This window comes from Chrysoperla carnea (genome assembly GCF_905475395.1).
Source record: "Chrysoperla carnea chromosome X unlocalized genomic scaffold, inChrCarn1.1 SUPER_X_unloc_26, whole genome shotgun sequence".
NCBI classification, from domain to species: domain Eukaryota; kingdom Metazoa; phylum Arthropoda; class Insecta; order Neuroptera; family Chrysopidae; genus Chrysoperla; species Chrysoperla carnea.
The window spans coordinates 40,001-47,500 of NW_025408152.1; the positions used below are offsets into that span (position 1 = coordinate 40,001).

At 28.3% G+C, this 7,500-nt stretch overlaps 3 non-coding genes across 3 annotated transcripts in view; all 3 read right to left on the bottom strand.

The window, feature by feature from the left end:
• The window catches only part of LOC123304161, a 4,577-nt gene extending 4,017 nt beyond the window's left edge, over positions 1 to 560 (bottom strand). The window contains exon 1 of the ribosomal RNA XR_006536208.1: positions 1 to 560. This exon is cut by the window's left edge and continues 4,017 nt beyond it. This is a non-coding gene — a ribosomal RNA (large subunit ribosomal RNA).
• A 635-nt stretch (positions 561 to 1,195) lies between these two features.
• LOC123304164 lies at positions 1,196 to 1,350 on the bottom strand. Its single transcript, XR_006536211.1, has one exon. It is a non-coding gene; the product is annotated as a 5.8S ribosomal RNA (ribosomal RNA).
• Positions 1,351 to 2,303: 953 nt separating this feature from the next.
• On the bottom strand, positions 2,304 to 4,459 carry LOC123304159. Its single transcript, XR_006536206.1, has one exon. It is a non-coding gene; the product is annotated as a small subunit ribosomal RNA (ribosomal RNA).
• Positions 4,460 to 7,500: the final 3,041 nt, after the last annotated feature.

Consider the following 7,500-nt stretch of genomic DNA (forward strand, 5'->3'; position numbering starts at 1 on the left):
ATATTTTTACTAAAAATAAATTCCTAATAAAAATTTTTGTCACATGCTAGTACAAATTGGTTGATTAACGATAAAAAGTAAATGAATCTCATCTTTCGACCTTTCGGGTTTCTCAGGTTTACCCCTGAACGGTTTTACGTACTCTTTAACTCTCTCTTCAAAGTTCTTTTCAACTTTCCCTCACGGTACTTGTTCGCTATCGGTCTCGTGGTAATATTTAGCCTTAGATGGAGTTTACCACCCACTTAGAGCTGCACTCTCAAGCAACCCGACTCTAAGGAAAGATTCACCTATCATCAATAATAATCACTACGGGCCTGGCACCCTCTATGGGTATATGGCCCCATTCAAGATGGACTTGGATGTATTATATAACAATAGGTTTATATTGAATCTTCCTAAACACTACATTCCCCAAGTGTCTGTTTATCAGCCACGGGGTTCAGTGCTGGGCTTATCCCTGTTCGCTCGCCGCTACTAAGGGAATCCTAGTTAGTTTCTTTTCCTCCGCTTAATAATATGCTTAAATTCAGCGGGTAATCTCACCTACTCTGAGGTCGTAAAAGTTTTTAGAAGTATTAAAACAAAAATTTTTTTTATATATTATGTTTTTGTTATATTTTATAAGTAAACAATTTTCTTAATTATTCATACTCAAATTTTTTTAATATTATTATATAATATTATTTTTATATTTATCTAAAGAGAAGAAAATAAAAAATAAATAATTATATATATTAATTTTTTTCGAGTATATTGAAAATTTTATTACAAATAAAATATTCCATAACAAAATATTAATATATAATATTTTTGTTTATTCTTCTTTATTTAATATTTTAAAAATATATTATTAATATCATTTATTATTAATATTATTATTAACATAAAGTTTTATAATATTATATATAAATGATAAAAAATAATATTGATATATTAATTTAAAAATGTCGACAAATAATAAAAAATATATAAATTTTAAATGCTATTAAAAACATTTTATATTTATTTTTTTCTTATATTTGGCGTAAAACATTCATATATAAATAATTTTACATTTCTTTTATAAAAATTTTATTTATCAATTTAATTAAATATGAAAAAATAAATTTTCTTTTTTAATTATTGATAAATTTCTTTTTCATAAAAAAAATTTTATGTAAAATAATCTTTTATTATATTAATATAATGTATACGACCCTCAGCCAGATGTGGTCCGGGAACAGTATCCAAGGACCGCAATGTGCGTTCGAAATGTCAATGTTCATGTGTCCTGCAGTTCACAAGTTGACGCGCAATTAGCTGCGTTCTTCATCGACCCACGAGCCAAGTGATCCACCGTCCAGGGTAATCTTTTTAAATTTTAAATGTAAGTATTATTATTAATAATAATCTTTATTTTTAATATAAAAAATAAAATTATTAATTTATATATCTTTATAAATTCTTTTAAAATAAAAAAATTTTTCTAGAATATAAATTATATATTTTATTTTAAATATATATATATATAAATTAAAGATATTATGGTATTAATAAATATATACATAACATTTTTGATATTTTTGTTAGTGCTAGCTAGATATAATAATTAATATTTGGTATATTTTATAGAAATGTATTTATTTTTTTTTTATAAATTATTTTCTACATAAAAATATATATAATATTAATATGGTACAAAACAAATGGGTTTGTTTTTTAACATAATAACTTTTAATAAAAAAAAAGAAATATCAAGACAAAACATAAAGAAATTTAAATTTGAAATAAATTTTATTCTTTAAAAAAATTTTATCTTGTGTTTTCTTTATTTTTATTATATAACATAGAAAAATAAAAATATAGATTATATCAATTATAATCTTATTTTATTTTTCTTAATAGAGATTATATACATATAAACAAATAATTTCAATATATTCTATTTTTAATTTCACTTTTTTATAAGAGAAATTATTTATAGATTTTATTAATAATTATTGTTTAATAATAATAATAATATTGAATATAAAAATATTTTATATGTAACAAATATATTATTAATATTTATATAATATTCTCTATATTATATGTATAGATATATTATGTGTATAAAAAAAGTTTGGCGTATTACTTTAATATGATATCATAACCAAAATAAATCTCTTTTAACACATAATTACTATTATATATTTTGAGAAAATTACATATTAATATGTTATTTTGTTAAAAAAAATATTTCTTATCAATAATATTTTTATTTTTTGGAATATTTAAAAACAATACAAAAAATATAAATAAATATATTTTATATATATCGTTAATGATCCTTCCGCAGGTTCACCTACGGAAACCTTGTTACGACTTTTACTTCCTCTAAATGATCAAGTTTGGTCATCTTCCCAGCAACATCGGCAATATCAGAAATATTGCCGCGTACCAGTCCGAAGACCTCACTAAATCATTCAATCGGTAGTAGCGACGGGCGGTGTGTACAAAGGGCAGGGACGTAATCAACGCGAGCTTATGACTCGCGCTTACTGGGAATTCCTCGTTCATGGGGAACAATTGCAAGCCCCAATCCCTAGCACGAAGGAGGTTCAGCGGGTTACCCGGACCTTTCGGCCTGGGAGGACACGCTGATTCCTTCAGTGTAGCGCGCGTGCGGCCCAGAACATCTAAGGGCATCACAGACCTGTTATTGCTCAATCTCGTGCGGCTAGAATGCCGCCTGTCCCTCTAAGAAGAATTATTTGTACGCCGGCAGTAAAAACCACATCAAAAAACTGCGTACCCATACACCATAACATATGCAACATAAAGCACAATATATACAAAATATAATCTTGATCGTTAAATCTCAAAAATACATGCATATATAAATACAATACATAACACACATGAAAATGAATGAAATGGGAAACAAACAGCCGATGGGCCTTGAGATGCCGGTAAAGTACGTCTATTTAGCAGGCTAGAGTCTCGTTCGTTATCGGAATTAACCAGACAAATCGCTCCACCAACTAAGAACGGCCATGCACCACCACCCACCGAATCAAGAAAGAGCTCTCAATCTGTCAATCCTTCCGGTGTCCGGGCCTGGTGAGGTTTCCCGTGTTGAGTCAAATTAAGCCGCAGGCTCCACTCCTGGTGGTGCCCTTCCGTCAATTCCTTTAAGTTTCAGCTTTGCAACCATACTTCCCCCGGAACCCAAAAGCTTTGGTTTCCCGGAAGCTGCCCGCCGAGTCATCGGAGGAACTTCGGCGGATCGCTAGCTGGCATCGTTTATGGTTAGAACTAGGGCGGTATCTGATCGCCTTCGAACCTCTAACTTTCGTTCTTGATCAATCAAAACATTTTTGGCAAATGCTTTCGCTTCTGTCCGTCTTGCGACGATCCAAGAATTTCACCTCTAACGTCGCAATACGAATGCCCCCATCTGTCCGTATTAATCATTACCTCGGAGTTCCGAAAACCAACAAAATAGAACCGAGGTCCTATTCCATTATTCCATGCACACAATATTCAGGCAAAATTTGAGCCTGCCTTAAGCACTCTAATTTGTTCAAAGTAAACGTACCGGCCCACCTCGACACTCAATTAAGAGCACCGCGACGGGATTGCAATTGGGGGCTGCCACCGCTCTTAACGGTTAAACACTTACGACAAATTACATAATAAAAATATATATAATGCATTAAATAAATAATAACACTAAAATATACTTTATACATAATCTGTACCACCCACCGGTAGGACGTCCCACATAACATGCTAGTTAAACAATGCGAGCATTGAACCAACAGTGTAGGACACAGATTCGACTACGAGCTTTTTAACCGCAACAACTTTAATATACGCTATTGGAGCTGGAATTACCGCGGCTGCTGGCACCAGACTTGCCCTCCAATGGATCCTCGTTAAAGGATTTAAAGTGTACTCATTCCGATTACGGGGCCTCGGATGAGTCCCGTATCGTTATTTTTCGTCACTACCTCCCCGTGCCGGGAGTGGGTAATTTGCGCGCCTGCTGCCTTCCTTGGATGTGGTAGCCGTTTCTCAGGCTCCCTCTCCGGAATCGAACCCTGATTCCCCGTTACCCGTTACAACCATGGTAGGCGCAGAACCTACCATCGACAGTTGATAAGGCAGACATTTGAAAGATGCGTCGCCGGTACGAGACCGTGCGATCAGCTTAAAGTTATTCAGAGTCACCAAATTAAACGATGCAAATTAAAATTTACACCGATTGGTTTTGATCTAATAAAAGCATTCCTTCCATCTCTGGTCGGAACTCTGTTTGCATGTATTAGCTCTAGAATTACCACAGTTATCCAAGTAAATGTGGGTACGATCTAAGGAACCATAACTGATATAATGAGCCTTTCGCGGTTTCACCTTAATTTGGCTTGTACTGAGACATGCATGGCTTAATCTTTGAGACAAGCATATGACTACTGGCAGGATCAACCAGGGAACTATTTGTATTTATAATATTAAATATATAATAATATACATGATATTTTTGTTTTCTTATTATAAGAAAAAAAATTTTCATACAATAATTATTAATATATAATAATATTATTACAATTTCATTTTAAATATCAGATGGTCTCACCCATTACTGATATAAATTTTTTTTTTTTTATATCTCTATTGTTTTAAAATTAATAGAAAAAACATATGAGATATATATATTATTATTAATTTTTTTTTTTTTCAAATATATATTTTATTATGTCATTTATATAATTTTTTTGCTTTTACAAAAAGAAATATATAACATGTTATTCATAATAAATATTATTGAATAAAAAAAAAAAAAAATAATTATGATTTTTGTCAGACCATCACCAAATGGGTCTTAAAATATTTCAAACATTTTCTCATACTCGTCGCTAGATTGAAAGCGTCATTTATTTTTTAATTTTATTTAAAAAGTTAATTTTAAATAAAAAACGTTATAATAACACTTAATATTCTCGCTTGGTATGAGGTGAGTCAATGTAATATTATTTATAAAAATAATTTTTATATAAATATTGTGTGCTCATATGGGAGTGTAAAGTTTAAAACTTATAACCCATGAACTTGCTTTGACAAAAAAATTTATATGTTATTCTATTTATAATCAATAATTTAATAAAAAAAAATTTTTTTTTAAATATTGATATAAAAAGATATACATATAGAGGTTTTTTTACAAAATTCTCATTAATTTTTTTACAAAAATAATAATACAATATTTAATATCAAAATAATCCAAACTGATTACCATCCAGACTATTATCAATATATATAAGATTGTATTATTATTCATTTCAATACATATTTATTAAAACTGAGATAAAATTTCATATATTAATAAATATGCATGTGTAAAAAAAAAAATTTTTATATAATAATTGAAAATGTTTTTGCTATTATTTTGTATACATACATTAAATAATTGATAACAATTTAATACAATGTACACCTAAAAAATAATAACAGCATATACATATTCGAAACATTACTAGCAAAAAAACCAAAATACAATATTAAATATCAAAATAAACCAAACTGATTACCATCCAGAATATTTTGAGTATATATATATATAATTTTGTATATTTTGCGTTCATGTTAATAAAATATATAAATGATACATATTTGAAAAGTGTTATTCTTCTTTCTGTTTTTTCGTAATATCATGGTGTCCATAGACATGCAAAAGCGTCATACCAAGCCATATACATACCTACACCACCTTTGTTGAATGATACACGAACAGTATGAAAATTAAACAACATATTCAATATCATTTTATATTATACTAAAATAAATGTTATTCTATTAAGAAAGTGTATATTTTTAAATTTGGCATTCATTACATAGTCAAAATACAATAATAATATAGATGATACATATACGATAATTGTTATTTTTCTTTCTGTTTTTTCGTGATATCATGGTGTCCATAGAATTGCAACGACGTCATACCAAGCCATATACAACTCTACACCACCTTTGTTGAATGATACACTTAGAGTATGAAAAATAAACAAATTATACTATATCATACTATATCATATATGTAAGACTGTTGAACATAATACCACAAAATACACTATTTCATATAGATATACATTCATTCTTGTCAACATAAAAGTACGTTATAAATGATACATATACAATAAGTTTTATTCCTCTTTCTGTTATTCCGTAATATCATAGTGTCCATAGAATTGCAACGACGTCATACCAAGCCATATACAACTCTACACCACCTTTGTTGAATGATACACGGACAGTATGAAAAATAAACAACCTATTCTATACCATTTAATATCATACTAAAACATGAAACAAATGTTATTCTATTAAAAAGTGTATTATTTTATTATATTTAGTATTCATTACACAGTCAACATACATAAATGATACATATACGATAAGTGTTATTCCTCTATCTGTGCATCCGTAATATCATAGTGTCCATAGAATTGCAACAACGTCATACCAAGCCATATACAACTCTACACCACCTTTGTTGAATGATACACGGACAGTATGAAAAATAAACAACTTATACTATACCATACTATATCATATGTGTGAGACTGCTGAACGTAATACCACTAATACACTGTTATACATAGATATACATTCATCTCATTAACTTACACGCACTATCCATCATATATATTAAAGACATTACACCCGGTGCTTCAAACTCAAAATATGATAATGTTTAAAATGGCTTTAAACATCATAAACTTTACAGAATAATCAAAATTTAAAGAAAAAAATTTTAAAAAAAAAATTTTTTTCAGCTAAAAATTTTTATTTTGGGACCAAAAAAATTTTTTTTTGCTTTTATCATATTTTATTAAATGAAATTTATGCATTATAATAAATTATTCAATAAACATTAATAATTATAATAAATTATTAAAAAATTTTTGGAATTAATGCAAATTTTTAGAAAAAAATGTATATTTTTTTTTTATATACAAATCGTACATGTTATATTGCGACAGGGTACCGGTATAATACATGTGATACATATGTAGATTTTCGAAAAAATTTTTATCCTTTTAAATGGTCCTAAATACTATATAAAGGTAAAATATATAGAATTTTTCGGGATTCATTAAAAAATTTTAGGGAAAAAATTTCATTTTATTTTATATACAAATCGTACATGTTATATTGCGACAGGGTACCGGTATAATACATGTGATACATATGTAGATTTTCGAAAAAATTTTATCCTTTTAAATAGTCCTAAATACTATATAAAGGTGAAATATATAGAATTTTTCGGGATTCATTAAAAAATTTTAGGGAAAAAATTTCATTTTATTTTATATACAAATCGTACATGTTATATTGCGACAGGGTACCGGTATAATACATGTGATACATATGTAGATTTTCGAAAAAAATTTTATCCTTTTAAATAGTCCTAAATACTATATAAAGGTAAAATATATAGAATTTTTCGGGATTCATTAAAAAATTTTAGGGAAA